Consider the following 22603-nt stretch of genomic DNA (forward strand, 5'->3'; position numbering starts at 1 on the left):
GAATGGTACTTTTCCTTCCTCTGAATGGTACTTTTGCAAGACTCTAGCCTTCTGGGAAAGGTGTTTGCCTTATTTATTGAAACAATTAAATTTTTTTGTATTCCCTGCCTTAATTCCTTTAAAGAATTTAGTTAGCTGTGAGATATACCAGTGAGATATCCTTATCAAGCACTATTATCTGATAAATGTTGATCAAATGCAGATCTTCATTCTCTGGAAACAGTGTTCTCATCTTTTTGGTTCATAAATAATGAACTGCAGTACTTTATTGTAAGACACCCAATGCACTTCAATATAGAAATAAGATTGTAAAGGTCTTGATTTGACAAAATTAGCCACTTCCATTTTGATTAAGTACAGAGTAGAGATCATCATTTAGAACCCATCATATTAAGATCTCAAGTTATAAAAACATTGAGTTGAGATAATTTCTACTGTGAATGTTCAATAAAATCTTTAACAGCTCCTGTTGTTGCCTTTGTGACATTAGTGTATATTGTATGTGCAACTGCCATACAGATGAAAATATCCATACCCTTAGTTGTAATTACCAATATGTGGTAACAAAAGAACTGAAATAATTTGACCTCCTATAAATTAGATAAATTCCATGAGCTGAATCATCTCACTGACATCTGTACCCTCATTTAACTGTAATGTGAAGGCTTTTAGACATTTGAATTTTTTTTAAGCAATATGAGAATCTATATCAAATGAACTGTGGGAAGCAATGATATACTGTATTGTTCCAGACAGAAACTTTCATTGTATCTTCTATGAAAGAACTAGTGTTTCACAACTTGTATGAGCTTCGAGTGAATTGTTAATTATAAGTGATGCCTTGTATGTTGCTAGAAGAGGAACCCTATCAAAAACTGTTACTTAGTTAATCATTCTTTTATTTGCATGTTTGTTAGTTTGTAGCAGCTGCCTGAATTATTTGATTTCCGTGTTCTTCAAGTGGTTACGGTGCTTCTCCAGATGTCTTTTATTTGCTTGGAGCTATTGACTCATTGGAAAGAAAGCATCCATGACTCATTTGGGAAGCAGCAGATCATCACATTTGCAGGTGAAACCAAACAACAAATATGTAGGATGATATTGATAAATAAGTAATTTTGCTTCATGGCAGCTGGTGTTGATAGCATTGATAGCCACACATTGGTATCATTGAATTCACTTTCAGTTTGCAGGGGTGGTTGTGTTCTGATAGTAAACTTGTTTTTGATTATATATTAAGCTTGAACCAAAATAATTACGGTTATTTTGCACATTTTTAAGAACAAGTTAAAATAAATAAAAATGTCATGTAAAGCTCTTTCTATATGTTATATTCTTAATATTAAGAAATAAATCAATTCAAGATGATAAAAACTTAATACATCTAAGTAAGAACAAGTTACTCACTTTGTTATATAAGAACAATAATACAGAATATTCCACTGTTCTAGCATTGTTACTATATAATTATTGTTCTACCCAATAATGTTCAATAATTGGTTGATACGTGCACATGATTACATTCAATATTTTCACCTTAATATTATTTATTTTCATAAATACATACAAACATATGATTGTAGCCATTATTATCTAAATGTAAGAAGAGTACTTGTGTGTGTGTGTGGGGGGGTAAATTTAATATCAATATTGATACCAAGTGGAGAGAGTTTAGTATATGATTGCCTAAGTATTTTACGCTATCTACCATTTATGGATGCACTCTGCGGAGACTGATAGAGAAATAATATAATTTCTATGTTTATACCTACTCATTGAAAGTACATTATAATTTATCTGTTCATATCTCTGCATTGCTTGCTTGTAATGAATGGTTGGAATTATATAGTATATATGTTCAGGCATGGCATTGTGGTTAAGAATTTCACTTCCCAACCACATGGTTTCGGGTTCAATCCTGCTACATGGTATGTTGGGCAAATGTGTTCTTTTGTTGCCCACAAATGCCACATGAGTGAAATTTGTAAACAGAAACTGAAACAGCCTGTTGTTGTTCTTATTGTTTGTGTGTGTGTGTGTGTGGTGTGTGTGTGTGTGTGTGTGTGTGTGTTTACATCTTTGCTCAGTGAAAGTCATAAGATAGGGTGGTGGTGTTGTCGCTTATTGTTGCCAACGAATCATTTGTCTGCTTTGCACTTTTGTAGACGTAAGAAATAAGAAATCCTTGACTTGAAAAACAAGGAATGATTGGTGACAAGGACATCCAGTGGCAAAACAATACCTTAATAACATAATTTCGGGCATTGTGCCTAGAGTAGAAAAGAATGATATAATCATCCAATTCATGGTAGCCTAGAAAAATAAACAATATCACTACGTAACTTACCCTTTGGCATTTAAACCAGCTATATCTAGCTCAAATATTTGTTTTATGTTCAAACCAGCTAGATCTGGCCTCTTACACCTACCCTACAATGTCATTCTAAAATTATACAAACATATCATTGAAATCGCAAAGCTATGAGATAATGCATAATTAATTCAAAATAATGTGAATATATAAGCATTAAATTTGACAGAATTTGAATGCTAAAGGGTTAATCAAATAATGATAATTATTATGATTTTCCAAATGTCCAAAAATAATATAGCACACTTATGATTTTTTATGGTACACCATGTGTAGCAGTAAAATGGTTGGCATCCATTCTTCTAACGTTTACCACAAGAAAATATAATACTTGTTTTAGAATTTGGTGAAGATTTAAGATTTTGACTACTATGTAATAAAACCCTTTTATTAACTCACTAAACTAGTTGTTGTTGTTAGTGTTGCAGTTGTTGTTTAGCTCCAGCACGATCCTGAAGTGCAGACATGATTAAAAGCATCCCATTTCTGACTAAAACATAGTGTATTTACATGTATCTAGTATGTACTACCATTTTTTTTTTAAAGAAAAAGAAGGTTGGGTGTGATTTGCAAAAGATTTAGTTGCTATTATTAGTAGGTCGAATGACTATGTAGAGCAGGGGTTCCCGATCTTATTTTGCTTATGGACTCCCTGTGAGCTATCTTATCATCAGTGGGCCCCATATATGCACAACTAAATTTTTTGAAATAAAATATTTGTTTGTAGGTTAGTAAAAACTAACAATGAAACAATTTCATTATATTCATAACGTAAATTCCAAATACAAATCTTGAGAATTTCAACAAATACAGGTGCCTGTCCTAGTAAACAAAATTTATATATAAGGACCCACAAATTGCAATTTTTTACTTGTGGACCCCATTAAAGCTTCTGTGGATTCCTGAGAGTCCATGTGGATCCTGGTTGGGAACCAGGATGGAGAGGCTCCCTTGAACAACATGGAGCAATCTGCCTTAATTTTGATGGCATATTGAAAGTGAGAATGCATCAAAGTACAACTGTTGCAGTGCTGTCTCAATGTATCAAATCTGAACTGTGGCGTTGGCATTGGCGTTGGTGTTGGTGGTTGGTGCTGGTACTGGTGATGGTGCTAGTGGTGCACATCAACCTACCTATCACCGTTATTGTTATCACTTTGCCACAATACCACTGAGGTGTAGAAGATAGATGTGTGCTGGCCCAAAAGATGTTAATCTGTACTGACATGGAAATCACTGAAGAAGAAGACAAAGACACTGTTGTTGTTGCTATTTAGCATTAGGCCCAGCAGAACTAATATAGAAGACATTCCTACCACGCCGTTTCCATCTTTTATTCAGTGAACTTAATTCTACATTATCCAATGTATACTATCTCTTAGAAAAGAGAGCAAATTGATTTGTGTGTTTTTTAAGATGGAGGTTTTGTTATGATCTTTATGTCTCTGATGGCTTAACAGCAGCAGCAGCTGCAGCAGTAGTAGTGGTATTGATGGTGGGGCTGGTGGTAGTGCTGCTTATGGTTCTAGTAGTGATGTGGTGGTTGTAGTAGAAACAGTAGGAGTGGTAGTGGTTGTGATAACTATTATGATGATAGTCATCAGTAGTAATAGCAGTTGTAGTTCTGTGAGTATTCTTGGCTTGAGTAAGGCAGTGAGCTGGCAGAATCGTTAGCATGCCGGGCAAAATGCTCAGCGGTATTTTGTTTGATGCTATATTCTGAGTTCAAATTCCACCGAGGTCAACTTTGCCTTTCATCCTTTCGGGGTCGATAAATTAAGTACCAGTTACGTACTGGGGTGAATCTAATCAACTGTCCACACCCCAAAAAATTTTGGGCCTTGTGCCTAGAGTAGAAAAGAAAAGAAAAAAAGTATTTTTGGCATGAGTAGTAGCACTACTCTTCTCTCTTTCTCTCTCTCTCTCCCTCATAGTTTAGCACAGTTTCTGTAAACCACAAAAATTACTGCACTTTGCTTTTGTTTTGCTGTTGTTATAGCAAAATGACTTCCGAACCATCAGCTCTTTAGGGGCAAAGATTAATGATTTTTTATCTTCCCTCAAATCACCAGAAACTGAAACATCAAATTTTTGATCTAGTAATAGTCGTTTCTTGTTTAATTTCATGGTTCCCTAAGCATCTAATTCCTACATTAGTGGCAAAGACCCTTAACATTGCTGCAATGCATGAAAAGAGACACAGTTATTATTATTGCAATTTATCAATGTGAATCAGGATATATATACGTCGATATGATAATTATATTTCTATTTACATGAGTGTGTGTGTGTGTGTGTGTGTGTGTGTGTGCAATTGTGTGTGAAAACATGCATGTTTGTGTTCTTACTTTCGTTTTCCAATTTGAGTGGACACACTCATGCGAACTCTGTTTTTATTTTCATTTTGCTTGTTTAGATTTTACCAACTTTATTTGAAGCTAAGATATAGTCAGCATATTAATCTTTAGTCTTTTGTTTTTTTTTGTTTTTTTTTACTTTTACAGCTTACTGCCCTTATTGACCTTAATCACTTCATAGCCTTAAGGAGGTTCTCCATTGGTTGTGGTTTTCACAACTTACAATATGTGAATGAGGCTTTACTATTGAATCACTTTATTTAAGTTGTTTGTTGCATAAATACTATTTTACATTTTTAGTGCTTTCAGCCATTGAACACTGGCCATGCTGGGGCACAGTTTTAAAGTGGTTTAATCAATGGTATTGACCTCAGTTCACATTTCGGTCTGATACTTGTTTTTTTTGTTTTTTTTACCACTATTTTACAAATGTCTAAGTTACTTTTCAATTAGAGTGATGCCACTTAGTGCACCATCTTATACTGGTAGATGCACACACACACACACACACACACTCACATACACACCATACATGCATGCACACACAAATATATATATCATATGCATGTACACACAAATATATATATACACACACACATATATATATATATGTATCACACATGCTCACAAAATGCATGTGTATGACACGTGTATGCACACAAATATATATACATATATATAGGCATGTGTGTGTGTGTGCACATATGGGCACTCATATATATATCACTTGCATAGGCACACATATATATATCACTTGCATAGGCGCACATATATATCAGGCACACATAACATACACACACATACATACACACACACACACACACACACACAACACACACACACACACACACACACACACACACACACAGAGGTTTCCACATAGTTTCCATCTGCCAGATTCCACTAAGAAGATATTGATCAACCTGAAGTTCTAGTTGCAGACATTTGCCCAAAGCGCTACGTAGTAGGATCAAACTCAGAACCACAGGGTTGTGAAGTGAACTTCTTAACAACATAGCTATGCTAACACTTACATCTCTATTTTGAATTTCTGAAGATGAGAGAAATCTATAGAGTACAGAGTTCCTGCTTTGACCCTTTAGCATTTAAACTGGCAACATCTAGTCCAAATATTCTATCTGTTCTATGTTCAAACCAGCTAGATCCAGCTTCTCAAATCTACTTAACATCATCATCATCGTTTAATGCCTGTTTTCCATGCTAGCATGGGTTGGATGGTTCGACCGAGGTCTGGAAAGCCAGGAGGCTGCATCAAGCTCCAGTTTGATCTGGCGGTGTTTCTACAGCTGGATGCCCTTCCTAACACCAACCACTGTGATAGTAGTGGATGTTTTTTACGTGCCACCGGCACAGGTGCCAGGGGAGGCTGGCAATGGCCATGATTGGTTGGTGCTTTTTATGTGCCACCGGCATGGAAGCCAGTCAGTATCATTCAAAAAATTTACACTCATATCATCGAAATCTCAAAGTTATGAGATAATGCATAATAAATTAAAAACAATGTGAATAAATAAGCATTACACTTGACAGAGTAATCTGAATGCTAATGGGTCAAATCACAGGATTTTTCCAGGTTTCACGGCTACTCTACAGTATAAATTCACACCATTGAGTGAGTATAATGACAATTGAATGATAAAACTGCAGGTTATGCATTTTGTTTGGGAATTTCTGCATTTCTTTTAATCGCAGAATTCTTTGGTCATACTGTTGTTTCTGACCTCAGTATAACTGCAGTCCGAAAAGTTATCATTTTTATGCACAAGTTCAGCAATTTTGAGGGAAGTTCGGCTGGTCAATTACATCAACCCCAATCCTTGGCTAGTACTTTATTTTGTCAATCCCAGAAAGAGGAAAGGCAAAGCTGACCATGGTGGGATTTGAACTCAGATTGTAAAGAACAAAAACAAATATTCTTTTCTACTCTAGGCACAAGGCCCGAAATTTTTGGGGAGGGGTCCAGTCAATTAGACCGACCCCAACTGGTACTTAATTTATCAACCCCAGAAGGATGAAAGGCAAAGTCGACCTCAGTGGAATTTGAACTCAGAACGTAAAGCATTTCATCCAGCATGCTAAGTTTTCTTATTTCTTTACTGCCCACAAGGGGCTACACACAGAGGGGACAAACAAGGACAGACAAATGGATTAAGTCAATTTTATCAACCCCAGTGTGTAACTGATACTTATTTAATCGACCCCAAAAGGGGAATTTGAACTCAGAATGTAGCGGCAGACGAAATACCGCTAAGCATTTCGCCCGGCATGCTAACGTTTCTGCTAGCTCTCCACCTTCAGCGTGCTAACATTTCCGCCAGCCCACCGCCTTAGAACTAGAATAGATATTGTAAGGCTCTAACAAGTCTTCTAGTTCATCATCCTTCCATTATATAATAAGAGTGTTTATAGAGAATGGATAATTAGTTCTGATGTTTTCACACATCTATAAAGTTAAATTTTATAATTGGGTGTCTTATACCAAGTATTCAATTACAGAGTGAAAGTGATACTTTATTTTCGCTTAAATGAAGGAGGAAAAATAGAATAATGTGATTTGTTTAAAGGTGCAGGTCAGTAACTTGCAACCTTTAAGTCAGATCTTGTCAAAATTTTAACTTCTGACTTTTTGTTATCCACTCTTGATGGTGTCAGTGAATCATATATGGGATAGAAATTAGTCCTGAACTGAGATAACAGCTAATTTAGCCTTACACTGTTCATGCAAGCCCCACTACCCTTTTTTTAAAACTGGGTATCAGGTAACTGGCATTAGTTTATCCATTATTTCCTAAATGTTTTGAGACCTGGAATATATTTTTGTCATCACTGATTTTTTCTTTTTTGTATTATTATTCTTTTTTAATTTAGGCTAATTAGTAGTTAGGGCATTTGACTCACAATTGTAAGGTCATGACTTTGATTTCCAGTGGCATATTGTGTTCTTGAGCAAGACACTTTACTTCATGTTACTTCAGTCCACTCAGCTTGCAAAAATGAGTTGTGCCTGTATATCAAAGGGCCAGCTTTGTCATGTCATGTGTTGTGCTGAATTTCCCTAAGAACTACATTAAGGGTACATGTGTCTTGTGGAGTGCTCAGCCAGTTGCACATTAATTTTATGAGCAGGCTGATCCATTGATCAAATCAACTAGAAACCTTATCATCATAACCAGTGGAGCACCAGTTAGATATTTTATCTTATTCTTTTTCATTTATTATTCATTATTATTTTTATTTATTTTTTATTTATTTATTTATTTATTTATTTATTTATTTTGATGGTCAAGTAGTTCCTATTTTTAAGAAAATTGGGATCTGCTGACTCAAGTATTCCAAATTTTAAAGTGAGAACTTCTGGCTCCAGTAATAAAAAGTAATGATTTCTAACATGGGCTTAATGTCACATATTTTTGTGTTGAGGGTTTAGTTGATTAAATTGACCCCCTGTAATTGATTGATTCCTTATCTCATCGCCCCACCCACCCCAAGAATGATGAACAGCAAAGTTGATGTTGGCAGAATATGAATTCAGAACATAAAAGACTGTAATTAAATACCATAGGGAATTTTGTCTAACATACCCATCCACTTCCCATATATATATAATAAATATAGTAATAGAATTTTATTACACCCTGTAAAATCCTAGCATCAACAAGGGAATATTTTATTTTTTTAAAGTAATTTAAAGAAGAACATGTGCCCATAAACTTGCCAGGGGTATAGAGATAGTTCTAATTTTTGAAAATATTTTAATTAGCTACAGTCATATGACTGTGGTCATGTTAAAGAACAGATGTTTTCTTTCTGAAAGATTTTATGCAGCCGGTGCGAATTAAAAAAATTGTATATATTATTTCCTTTGAAATCTGAATATCCCAAATATATTTTCTCAAACTTTAGTTTTCAATTCTGAAATTTTAAATAAATTTACTTCATATTCTATTAACCCCACAAACCTATCTCATTGCTTCTAATAATATTTGAACCCTCTTGGGGTTATCTACAGTATTTATGGCTCAGGAAGTCGGTATTTAGCAGTATATATTCTGGCAGACATGTACTATCTGATGAGCACAGCACATCCTTCAAAGATGGTATATTTTCTGTATAATAATTCTACACTTGCAGTATCATGGTATTAGCTGGCAATAATTTGTTATCAAATTTAATAATACATACTCTGAAACAAAAATGATTTCAGATTGATATTATATTATGTGTATAAATAGCCTATAATATGTATGTTTAAGTCTCAGCAATACTTATGCCAGATTAGTAAGTTCAGCATGATAGCACACACTTTGACATCAAAGACTGTATGCCACTAATGGTTATGTGTTGAATGACAAATGCAAAAACTTCTTAAATAATTAAAATACATCTTTTAGTTGGAGAAAGAAAATAAAAACCTAGTAGCATTTATATACAACTTTCAAAGAAGAAGGGAGATAATTTCATAAGATTAAAAACTGAATTTCAAAGAAAGTAATTTGTGTGTTTAGAAGAAAATTTTAACCATTGTTAGCTGGTACTCTTTCATTTATTTTTCTAATGGTGATTCATTTAACCCCCTTTGATATCAACTTACCTGAAACCACATCTGGTTCCACAAAGCCTTGTGAGTGGATTTGGTAGATGGAAGCTGAAAGAAGCCCGTCGTATATATGTATATGCATATATGTGTGTGTGTGTATATATTTGTGTCTGTGTTTGTCCCCCCAACATTGCTTGACAACCGATACTGGTGTGTTTACGTCCCCGTAACTTAGTGGTTTGGCAAAAGACACCGATAGAATAAGTTGAATAAGTTACAAAGAATAAGTCCTGGGGTCGATTTGCTTGACTAAAGACGGTGCTCCAGCATGGCCACAGTCAAATGACTGAAACAAGTAAAATAGTAAAAGAGAGAGAGTTTACGTTCTTTTGTATCTCACTTTTTCTCTCTATTTATACTTTCTCATATTCCTGTTGTTTCTTACTTAGTTTCCTTTTCTCTTTACATTCATTCACTTTCTCTAATGTTTAGCTGTTTTAATATTATTAATTTCTACAAAACTCTTTCTGTGATCTGTGAAAGCTGAGATGAACGTAAATTATGAGATTAAGGAATTTAAGATTAGACAAATTTCTCCAATACTTTGTGTGAATTCTCTCCTGCAATAATACCAGGAATAAACTGTGGTCATGGGCATGGTTGTATAGTTTAAAAGTTTTGTTTTGTAACAACATGATTCCAAATTCAGTCATGCAATATGGCCACCCCATCTATATTTGTTCTCCTTGATGGTTCTTAGGATGATGTTGCCTCTTATGTGCTGTCAAATCCAGGCATTTGTTTTCTTGTCCTGTAATGTAATGCCAAGCAAGATTCATTCCATTTTCCATTGGGCTACAATGAGGGCATTCATGATGGGAGTGTTAAGAACCCACATTTCACTGTCATAACTCGTGACTGGCAGGATGCACTCATTGTAGATCTTTCTGTTAATTTTCATGAAAGCCCTGGGACTTCTCAAGGGGTTTTCCACCTTCCCAAAGGCTGCCCAACCAAGTGCTATTCTTCAGATGGACAATCAGGGTGACAGAATGGATAAGACAATGGACAAGATCAAAAGGCCAACCAAAGACAAGATGGCAAAATGGTCTCACCTGCTATTTGGAGCCTACATGCCCATGACTTGCCAGAGACAGACAGCAGTTCCTCCTTCAGGAGTGATGAAACCTTGGATGTTGGATGTAGGATTCTAGATTTGATCTCAATACATACCACCTTGAGCAAACATCCCCTCCCATAGCCTTCAGGTTGACTAACACCTTGTGAGTGGAATTTGGTTGACTATAACTGTGTAGTTTAATGTGAGTCTGTGTATGTTCAGTTTCTGCTTTTAGGTGGTTATAGTATTCTCAGTGCAATTTCAGCATCAAGAGAGAAGTATCTGCTGATTTCTGGCCACCAGATTCATAAACTTGTCAACAACTTCCTGTTTGTAATTGTCAGTGTTTATAATTGGCCTTGCATTTCTTGATATTTAAACTAAATTTTACTTAATTGCTTTTCCTTTACCCATACATCAATATTCCAATAGTAAGATTTAAACTATTTTTACTTCTAAGCTGAATATTCATTTGCCATCAGAGCTGCTAAATAAGTTAGATAAATTCTGGAATGTTTGATGAAGAATTCAGGTCTTGATATTTTGAAAAGTGGGAAGTTGTTAAATAGTTGGACATAGTAGATAGAACTCACTGAATTGTGGGTTTAATGAGATGGAAAAATTACGTATGGTCAATCACTTAGATGTAAAAACCACTGACAGGTATATAAATAAGAAATTTTAAAAATGGTAAGAAAATGTAGAATTTTTCATAGTCTTCTTACAAAGAAGAACAGTGATATCTGTTGAGATTTTTCATAAGTAAAATATTTATTCATTTTGAAAATGAAGAAAAATGTCATTGCTACAAACAACAAGCATTAATAGTTTGGAGATAATTTTTCTTGGATAGCTATGATTATAGCAGCAGTCAAACTGTGATTAGCTGCTGGTCTTCCTACCATCTTCTAATGTCTTGTTTGCCACCTGTTCATTACTTTAACTGTTATCAGCTTCAGTCAACTGCTGTCCACCATTTCTCTGCTGTCTGCCTGCCATCTCATCTCTCCATAGAAGCTAAGGTGTGCTGAATATATAGTGATGGTTAGGCTCAGAAAGAAATGCACCAAAAGATGAAAATGTTGCTGGACCTGGTTCTAGGTGAAGTCTTGATTGGTCAGATCTTTTGAGTGACGTGGGAAATATTCTAGTGACTCACGACATCAGATACAGTGAGCTGATTGCCAAATGTTCCCACTACAGTTTTGATATATGGAATGTCTGTAATGTTATTCTGCTTGTCATTACAAATGTTGAAATGTCGTACTTTTAACAATGTTAACTATGGGACAAAACCAAAGACATAATCAAAATTTTACTGAAACAGTGCTATGAAGATCCTATAAATGTGTCATTCAAAATAGAAATAAGAAAATTTATTAAAAGTAAAATTTCTAAAGATCCTGCTAATATAGATAAATATGAAGAGTGAATTCAAACAAAAGTAAATAAATTTTGTCTGAAGTATTGTGTGTATTGAGTTGTTGACTTGTTGGGGTGAGATTTAAACATCACTGCAGATATTGTTCTATGTTTCTAAGAATGACTGTCGGTTCTGCCCTGTTCATTTGATTGCGGAGAAAGAGTAATGGCTATTTAATGTTTTAGGGATATAGTTACCTTGCATAAATTGGTGTCTTGTCTAGAGGGAGATTTGTTGAGAATTCACTTAATACTGTAAAAACTGGCTGTGTACTGGCTCTTGGGTCTCAGAAACAATTTAAAGGAATTAAAATAGATATCATTATCACCATCACCATCTCCACTACCACCACCATCCTTTTACATGTATTTTTCCTGGTTGGCATTGGTTAGATCAGTCTTACATCTTGCCTCTTCAATTGATCCTTTGTTATTTGAGATAAGCAACAACAGAAAAAAACCCAACAATGAGCTTCTATGTAACTCCTTGCTCTGCTAGAAATAGCTCCAAAATTTCCTTTAAACCATACCTTACTATCATAAATAAAGGACTCATTGAATAACGCCACCTTAGATATACTGTAAATGAAAATAATATTAACAGTTATGGCTGGAATGCCGTTGATCATTAAGTCTGTTTGATTAAGGTTAACCTGGGGTTGAACAACACTAACCAGCAACCTCTGTCATTTCATGTTTAACACACTCAAACACACATGGATGTAGAAAGACCTTCTGCTGTGGAAATTGTCTCAGTAGAAAATTCTCCTCTAAGACATATGTGAAAGCATATATTGGATTGTGTATGGCATCACTGGATCACAGGAAATATGTTTCAGCATTCTTTCAAGTTGTAACTGGCAAACACAAATCTGCCTTTCACAGTCCAAAAATAATTCTTTATATTAGAATAACACATAGTATGTTTGCTGATGTGTGTAATGATTTGTCAAGCAAGAATTGACTAAATTCATCACCCCCACCACCACCACCATTATCATCATCATTGTCATCATCATCATCATGAAACAACCGTTTTCCATGTTGGCATGGATTAGACAGTTTGACAGGAGCTGACAACGGGCTTCTTTCAGTCTCTGTCTACAAAATCCACTCACAAGGTTTTGGTCAGCCTGAATTTCTAGTAGAAGACACTTGCCCAAAGGACTGAACCTGGAACCATGTGGTTGGTAAGCAGTCTACTTACCACACAGCCATTCGTCAACCATTTTTCAACTTGAACTGAGTGCATTCATTTAGCCAGTATTTGCTGGATTTAGCAGTTACTTCAACTTAATGGATTTAATTTGCTTATACACAAGTGGAAATATTTGTAAGGATGGAGTTAAGGTTTATTACTGGCATTTACACAGCAGATAATATCAAAACAGTAGTGGCCTTTTTACTGTAGGCACAAGGCCTGAAATTTTGGGAGGAGACAGCCAGTCAAGTACATCAACCCTAGTGCTCAACTGGTGCTTCTTTCATTGACACCAAAAAGACGAAAGGTAAAGTCAACCTTGGTGGAGTTTGAACTCAGAATGAAAAGATGAATGAAATGCCGCTAAACACTTTGGCATGCTAATGATTCTGCCAGCTTGCTTCCTTAATATTCTTTTCTACTCTAGGCACAAGGCCTGAAATTTTGAGGGAGAGGGTCAGTCGATTAGATCAACCCCAGTTCGCAACTGGTACATAATTTATCGACCCTGAAAGGATGGAGGGCAAAGCCAACCTTGGCGGAATTTGAACTCCGAACCTAAGGACAGGTGAAATACTGCTAAGCATTTTGCCCAGAGTGCTAACATTTCTGCCAGCTCCCTGCCTTAATATTAAATAGTGCTATTGGTTTCAAATTTTGGCACAAGGCCAATAAGTGCAAGGGAGGGAGTAAGCCAATTACATCAATCCTAGTATTCAACTGGCACTTATTTTATCGACCCTGAAAGGATGAAAGGGAAAGTAGACTTGTGCAGAATTTGAACTCAGAATGTAAAGCCGGATGAATTCCCACTAAGTTTTTTGTGTAGCATGTTATCAATTCTGCCAGTTTGCCACCTAAATATCAAAGTAGCATTATTAATATTTAGATAAAATTATATGCTGTTAATGTTAGGCAGATTTTCCTTACTCAGTTGTATTAAACTCCTCAAGTTCTCAATAACTACCAGTAGGAAGTAATGTGATTGAGTGAAGGAAAAGAATGACTGCTTTTAAGATTGGCTATATTTTTATATTATTTTTTTTAATAGATTTTACATCATGTTGTGTGAGCATATGTTAGAGGTTTTTAATGAGTTGCTGCATTATGATATAACTGCATTATAGTCACTGCATTATGATGTCAAGAAAGCCTCTGTACGATATATGCAGGTAGCTGCCACAGAATATTTCCATTCAAAGACACTGGTTTACTAGTTTTCATGCTGATGTTTTTATATCTGGTTCCAATATATATCAGAAGGACACACACATGAACACAGTGGGCTTTCACATATTTTATGCCTACTAAATTACATTCACAAAGCAATGGTCAACCTGAGACAATGGAAAAAGAGTCTTCCCCAAAATACTGTGGAATTGAACTCAGGATCACTTGGTCACATGCAAAGTGAACTTCTTAACCACATAGCCATATATCTATATGTTCATTAAATGTATTTTCTGTCTAGTTACCAATAACTATATTAATATACTGACATACTAAGGTAGTGAGCTGGCAGAAATGTCAGCACGACAGATGAAATGCTTAGCAGTATTTTATCTGTCTTTACATTCTTATTTCTTTATTGCCCACAAGGGGCCAATCATAGAGGGGACAAACAAGGACAAAGGGGTTAAGTTGATTACATCAACCCCAGTAACTGGTATTTAATTTATCGACCCCGAAAGAATGAAAGGCAAAGTCAACCTCTGCGGAATTTGAACTCAGAATGTAACAGCAGACGAACTACTGCTAAGCATTTCACACGACGTGCTATCATTTCTGCCAGCTCGCCGCCTTCTGTCTTTATATCCTGAGTTCAAATTGCACCAAGGTCGACTTTGCCTTTTATCCTTTGGGGGTCGATAAATTAAAGTACCAGTTGCGCACTGGGGTCAATCTAATCGACTGTCCCCCTCCCCCAAAATTTCAGACCTTGTGCCTAGAGTAGAAAAGAATATACTAACATACTGCATTAATACTGATATAAATTTTCATCTATATAAGAACTAGTTTATTTTTCTTGTAATAAATCTAAACCACCTTTACATTCCATTTTCTTTTCTCTCTTTCACAGAATAAATTTATGGTTCTGCTTTTGGTAAGTCAAAATATTTTTGTCCTCTGAATTTAGAAGTTCTTGCATGATGTCATTCTAAGACATTTATTCTAGCATTTAAAAATTTTTGTTTTATTATTCTTTTCCTTTTTAAATTACTTATTCATTGAATTTACCATCAACGTCTTTAAGCTTGACGTCATATAAGCAAGTTCCTAGTTCAGATTCCTGTTATGCTTAGTTGCTAAATAAGTAGTTCAGATTGCATGGCAAGAAAATTGGTAACTTCCTTCTAGTTATTTACTTATCATCCCATCTGAACTATTACTAATCTTAGACTACTGAAATATCTTTAACAGTTATTTCCGCTTTTGATAAAGGTTAGTGAGTTAGTTCTAGGTTAAACACTTTTGTCATCATTCTTTTGTTGAAATGAACAGCATTTGTTTTATCTAATTTTGAAAATAATGAAGGATTGAATAGAATGACATTCTCATTATTAAACTGGTCTCTTTTACTCTTTTACTTGTTTCAATCATTTGACTGTGGCCATGCTGGAGCACCACCTTTAGTCAAGCAAATTGACCACAGGACTTATTCTTTATAAGCCTAGTACTTATTCTATCGATCTCTTTTGCAAAACCGCTAAGTTACGGGGACGTAAACACACCAGCATCAGTTGTCAAGCAATGTTGGGGGGACAAACACAAACAGACAAACACACACACATACATTTATACATACACATATATACGACAGGCTTCTATCAGTTTCCGTCTACCAAATCCACTCACAAGGCTTTGGTCGGCCCGAGGCTATAGTAGAAGACACTTGCCCAAGGTGCTACTCAGTGGGACTGAACCCGGAACCATGTGGTTGGTAAACAAGCTACTTAACACACAGCCACTCCTACGCCTAAAAACGATGAACAACCTTAATCGGTTTTCAAACCTTATTGGGTTCTCATCAGAGGTGTCTATATCATTCTGACTCTCTCCATTTTGGAACATAAATTAACATGAAACTTAGATGTAATGTAAGGTTTTATTGTAGATCACTTAAACCCTTTAGTATTTAAACTGGGCATATCCAACTGAAATATTTTACCTGTTTTATGTTCAAACCAGCCAGATCTGGCCTCTCACACCTACCTTACAATGTCATTCTAAAATAAATAACCATATTACTGAAATACTCTTTTTTACTCTTTTACTTCTTTCAGTCATTTGACTGCATCCATGCTGGAGCACTGCCTTTAATTGAGCAACTCAACCTCGGGTCTTATTCATTTGTAAGCCCAGTACTTATTCTATTGGTCTCTTTTGCCGAACCGCTGAGTAAACACACCAGCATCGGTTGTCAAGCAATGCTAGGGGGACAAACACAGACACACAAACACACACACGCATATATATATATATATATATATATATATATATATATACATATATACGACGGGCTTCTTTTCAGTTTCCGTCTACCAAATCCACTCACAAGGCTTTGGTCAGCCCGAGGCTATAGTAGAAGTTATGAGATAATGTATGATTAATTCAAAGCAATGTGAGTAAATAAGCATTACATTTGACAGAGTAATGTTAACTGCTAAAGGGTTAAACAGGACATTTGTATCATTGAACCAAGGATGGTCTTAGACAGGTTAACACTTTGCCTACTTAATTTTCTAATAGATTATGTATTTTTTTATTTTTTAAGTATATAGCTGCAATCCATTGACTGTAACAAATAAAAGAGAAGAAAAAAAATGGAAAGAAATATGTCTAGTTCACTATATAAACTGACCACATTGGTTTATAGCATGGTTATCGCTGGGGATCCCTCCAGTACAGAGCAAATATTACATTCATTCTGTATTGCGAGGAATCACTGGAAGGCAAAGTGTTATAAAATATAAACGAGCAATGAGGAATTTTTTTTCTTTATTCCAAATTCTCATGATTCAACTTCTAGCCCCCCCCCCAAATTGCCAGTATTGCATAATAATATAAAAATTGGCACTGGAATATTCTTTCAATTGATGTGAAGCTTTTCTTCGTCTACTTCTTCTTCCTCCTCGTCTTCCTCTTCTTCTTCTTCTTCTTCCTCCGTCTCCCCCTTCTCGTCCTCCTCCTCTTCTTCTTCTTCTCCTTCCTCCGTCTCCCCCTTCTCCTCCTCCTCCCCTCCTCCCCTCCTCCTCCTCCTCGCTCTTCTTCTTCTTCTTCTTCTTCTTCTTCTTCTTCTTCTTCTTCTTCTTCTTCTTCTTCTCATTTCTAGTTCTACTATCATTTCTAGTTGATGACTAAATGTACAAAAATAAAGGTTGAAACCTATTTTTGCTTTCTTTCTCAAAAGCTTCACCCACATAAACTGTTTCCAAAATTAACTTGTTTCTCCATATTCATGCAGTGTCAGACAGTTCAACAACTGCATGCCCCAATTCTACAGTATCAGTATTTACTAATTTATAAATTGCGACCTTCCCAGACTACTGATAATATTTCAACTGAACAAGGTAGTCACTATGTGGTCACTCAAAACACTAGAAATAGTGGCTAAATCTCCTTCAAACTACACTACTATATTAAAAAAAAAGAAGCATACATTGGATAAAGTAGGTTTTGATATACAAAATTATGTGATGGTCATAGCTGGAATGCCTTTGATCATAGGTCTACTTTATCAAGGCTGACCTGGGACTAAACAATAAAAAATCATAGGATTTATTCTTTACTAATTTTCATGAGGGAGTCTCTACATGGTTGTTTTATCTGCTAGAAACAGTAGCCAAATATTTCTAAGATTAGGCCAGACCATCTTAAAAAAAAAGTTCACATTAGATATGATATCTATGGGAATACTGTGCCTGAGGAAGAAAGAAAGGAAGAAAGAAAGAAAGAAAGAAAGAAAGAAAGGAAGGAAGGAAGGAAGGAAGGAAAGATGGGAAGGAAGGAAAGAAAGAAAGAAAGAAAGAAAGAAAGAAAGGAAGGAAGGAAGGAAGGAAGGAAAGATGGGAAGGAAGGAAAGAAAGAAAGAAAGAAAGAAAGAAAGAAGGGAAGGAAGGAAGGAAGGCAAGATAGAAAGAAAGAAAGAAAGAAAAAAGAAAGAACAAAAGAAAGAAGAGCATGGTCATCATTTAAAACACCTTTGATAACAGGCCTTTTAAGTCAAGGATGACCTGGGGCTAAACAAAAACAGCTAAATTTATCCAGTAGTATATGTTTAATCCGACATACTTCTGTTCTATATATCACTTAATGCATACATCATCTCTAAATATCTGAGTATGAGGAATCTTTTAAACATACTTGAGTCATTCCACATAGCATGCAGGAGGTTCTCAAGGTTGCATACAACATTATCTATATCTATATACATATATATATATTATATATATATATATATATATATATATACATTTATATATATATATACATTTATATATATATATACATTTATATATATATACATTTATATATATATATATACACACACACACACATATATATATACATACATATATATATGTACGTATGTATGTATATTTATTTACACACACAGTATGTATTCTATCTACAATTGTTTGTACCATCCAGGATCTCTTTTATATTTGTAAATTACATTCTAAGCTATATTAAGCCTATTTAAGGGGTTATATTAATCTTCTGTAACTGACAGGATTAGTTTAGATTATCTAAATTTCTGCTTCGTATTATTCCAATGAAATTATATTTGTTTTTAATAACTCTGCTATGATTACTCACTCATCAACGAGTCTGTGGACTGAAGCATTCATTTCTGCTTAGCTGTTTAAGAATACTCTCTGTAAGACAGAGTTTAAGAATGCTATATGAATGAATGTGTGCATTTGCCAATACAGTGGTTGTTTACATATTTCAAACCTTCAACTCGCTTTTTTTCTTCTTCTTCAAATTATTTTCCTAGTAATAACAAATTTATTACCTTCTACATTTTACTTGTTCCAGTCATTAGACTGTGGCCATGCTGGGGCACTACCTTGAAGAATTTTTAGTTGAATGAATCAACTCTAGTGCTTTTTCTTTTTTCACTTTTTTAAGCCTGGTACTTATTCTACCAGCCTCTTTTGTTGAACTGCTAGGTTACAGGGACATAAACACATAAAAACCGGTTTTCATTCAGTGATGCAGGACAAACACAGACCCAAAGACACACACACACACACACATATGACAAGTTTCTTTTGGTTTCTGTCTACCAAATCCACTCACAAGACTTTGGTTGGCCCAAGGCTATAGTAGAAAAGACTTACCCAAGGTGCCATGCAATGAGACTGAACCTGGAACCATGTGGTTGGGAAGTAAGCTTCTTACTACAAAACCATGCCTGTGCTTGATTGTATACATTTTAATGAAAATGGTGAAGTCACCAGACTCTCAAGATTGAAGTCAATGAAATGTAATAACATTCTCAAAACAGGGTGTGGTTTATATTCCAGACAATTGATGTTTGGTTCTTTGTATTAGATGGCATACAATATCGATTGTTCCATACAAAGATATAAAAATTCTTGAAGAGAATATAGAATATATTCTAACAAATCGTTTTCAAGTCTACTATGGTCGACAACACTGAAAATTTCATCACATCAACATGACTTATTTTTGTTTTTAAATTGTGTCCTACTCAAAAAGAGATTATCTGAAAGGTTTGGTCTACTCAAAACTGTGCAGTAGTCGCTGTCTCATTTTAGATTATAGGAAAAGATCCTTGAAATTTAAGTAACTTTAAAAGTATTTTATATATTTTTTGATTTTCATTTCATTTAGAATAATTAACAACATGATTATTTAATGTGCTGCCTATAACTACAGATGCAAAAGGAATAATTCTTTGGCATGAAATACAACACACAAGAAGTCATATATATATATATATATATATATATATCAAGGGAAAGAGAGAGAGAGAGAGAGTGAGAGAGAGAGATTGATACATATATATAAATATATATATATGTATTTGTGTGTGTATGTGTGTGTGTGTGTGCATGCATACATGTGCGTGCATGTGTGTGTGTGTGAATGTAAACATATATATGTATATAAACATACATACATACATAATTACACATAGAGAAAGAGAGAGGCATAGATCCATTAACTGAAGAATCATTCTGTGTGGAATATAAAATCTATTTCCACTAAGAATGTTTAACTGTTACTATGAAATTTCACCATCTTCTAGCTTCTACACATACAATAATTACATGTTATATTTTGCCAGTTTTGTGGTTAAGAGAATCAAAGAGATTAAGAATTACTCTGCTAGAAATTATAATAATAAAATTAAGTGTATATAGCTATTATGCAATAAAGTCTAGACTGTAACTACGATCACAAGGCCTTCACTATATTAGATGTTGTGTGAGATTCATCTTTATCTTTCATTGTTCCCATTGTCTATTCTTAGCTGGTGTTAATGCCTGTTACCTCTTTTGGTGATGTCTGAAAGGACAAAACAATAAAAGAGGCTCCTAAACAGTCACTCAACCTACTAGAAACGGCCCTCAGGTTTCCATCAAAATTCGCCCCGTTTTCTTAAAAGAGGGTGTACATATTAGACCAATGGTTCTTGACCAGGGTCCATATGTCCCTTGGGGTTCCATGTAAGATTTTGTTGTTATACTTCTACAATACACTAAATATTTTTAACAATTTTTTTTGTACAATTCCTAATGATATTTAATTATAAAAATATTATAGGGTTTTTCAAATATCAACTGGCTGTGAGGGTCCATCCAAATAAAAAAGGAATCAAAGAGGGTCCATAGGCAAGAAATGGTTGAGAACTACTGTTTTAGATCATATAATCTTAGGTATACTGTTAACCGTATTAACCCAGTTCTGAGCTGGAGTTAAACAACAAATTGTAAAGGTCTTTAGTCATAGATCTGTGGATATGTGCATGTACCAGTAAAGATGAATGATCTATTGTTCCTTTCTTTATACATATTCCATAAGAGTTTTCCCTGAATTCTTTGCATCAAGAAGCAGAGCTTCTGTGTGTTGAGGAGTGATAATGTCCTTTTTACAGGGTATAGCCAACATATGAACTTCTACAAGGCAGCCAAATCTCCCAGATCACAGTCTACCATCTGAAATAATAAGGACATACTGAATAACGTAGTCCCTAATATACAAAAATACGGGATTATCATGTTTGAAATATCTTTGATCATAGGTTTATTCAATCAGGAATCAGGGCTTACATGGGGCTAAACAAAAACTGGTTTCCAGTTTAAACAGTCCATGAGAAACAGTGGAACCTCAGTTTACAAATGCCTTTCATCATAAACAAATAAGTTTATGAATAATTTTTTGGACATAAAGCATCTCAGGTGACAGTGTCTTGAGTAATGAACACACAAACCAACAACTAAGGTTAGTGATAACTTAAGAGTATCAGCAGGGAGAGTATCAGTTGTTGTGTAGCTTTTGTTCAGTGCACATCCCTGCTTGAATATGCCATGCCTTCACTTAAATTTCCTATTGGAGAAATAGTTTCAGTTACAAACATTTTGTGTGATAAACAGTTTTAGGAACAAATTAAATTCATAAACCAAGGATCCAATGTATCATAATCCCCTGCTTCAGTATTATTTACATGAAAATATCATCAGCCCTTCAACCTACACCCATAAATTTAACCCCATTATGTAACCAACACATTATTATATTTCTAGGTTGAGGCAAGCATGGCTGTGTGGTTATGAAGTTTGCTTCACAGTTAGTGGACTTTATGCTTGATCCCACAGCAAGACACCTTGAGCAGGTGTCTTTATCACAGCATCAGGTTGACCTAAGACTTATGATTGTAAATGGGTCAACAACAGAAATTGTATGGAAGTCCATCATATGTATTATGCTTGTAATTCAAGGATTCAGCTTTCTCATCCCCGCTGTTTAATCTTTTCCCCACATTATATCCTCCAAACAAAATCTCCTTCTCTTTTTGTCCACTCCCTACATTCCCTCCCCATTACCTCCCACTCTCCTTTTGCAACCTTCTCACTTACCAATTCATCCTACCCAGTCCTTGGTCTCACTTCACTTATATACACTTCTCCTATAACTTGGATGTACCAAGGTCATCGCCATCTTTTCTCCCCACCCTCTCTCTCTCCTTCTGAAGTTTCCATGCATCTCCTCTTCTGCAAGACTCCTATTTCTGTCTCTCTACCCATACTGCCTCTCTACCATTCTGCCTTTCATCCCCAGGCACAAAGTTGCCTTCCTCAATACCTCAGCTGGGGGGCTTTGTTTTGTAAGTTACTTGTAAGTTTTGTAAGTTATTGTAAGTTATTTGGTGACCTCACCACCACCACCACTGGTACTGGTGCTATGTAAAAAGCACCCAGTACATTCTGTACAGTGGCTGGCATTAGGTAGGGGCATCCAGTTGTAGAAACCATGCCAAAGCAGACGCTAGAGCTTGGGACAACCCTCTTGCTTCTCAACTCCTGTCAAAGTATCCGAA

The 22603-nt window shown here is 35.2% G+C and overlaps 1 protein-coding gene across 5 annotated transcripts in view; it reads left to right on the top strand.

Annotated features, from left to right (window-relative positions):
• LOC115213367 (disks large-associated protein 1) overlaps window positions 1-22603 on the top strand; it is a 443386-nt gene that overhangs the window by 226728 nt on the left and 194055 nt on the right. For all 5 annotated transcript variants that reach the window (XM_029782310.2, XM_029782311.2, XM_029782309.2 and 2 more), the window contains one exon: window positions 15110-15133. The gene's annotated coding sequence lies outside the window, so the exon portion shown is untranslated. The remainder of the gene's footprint in view (window positions 1-15109; window positions 15134-22603) is intronic.

This window comes from Octopus sinensis, linkage group LG6 (assembly GCF_006345805.1).
Source record: "Octopus sinensis linkage group LG6, ASM634580v1, whole genome shotgun sequence".
In the NCBI taxonomy this organism is placed as follows: Eukaryota; Metazoa; Mollusca; class Cephalopoda; order Octopoda; family Octopodidae; genus Octopus; species Octopus sinensis.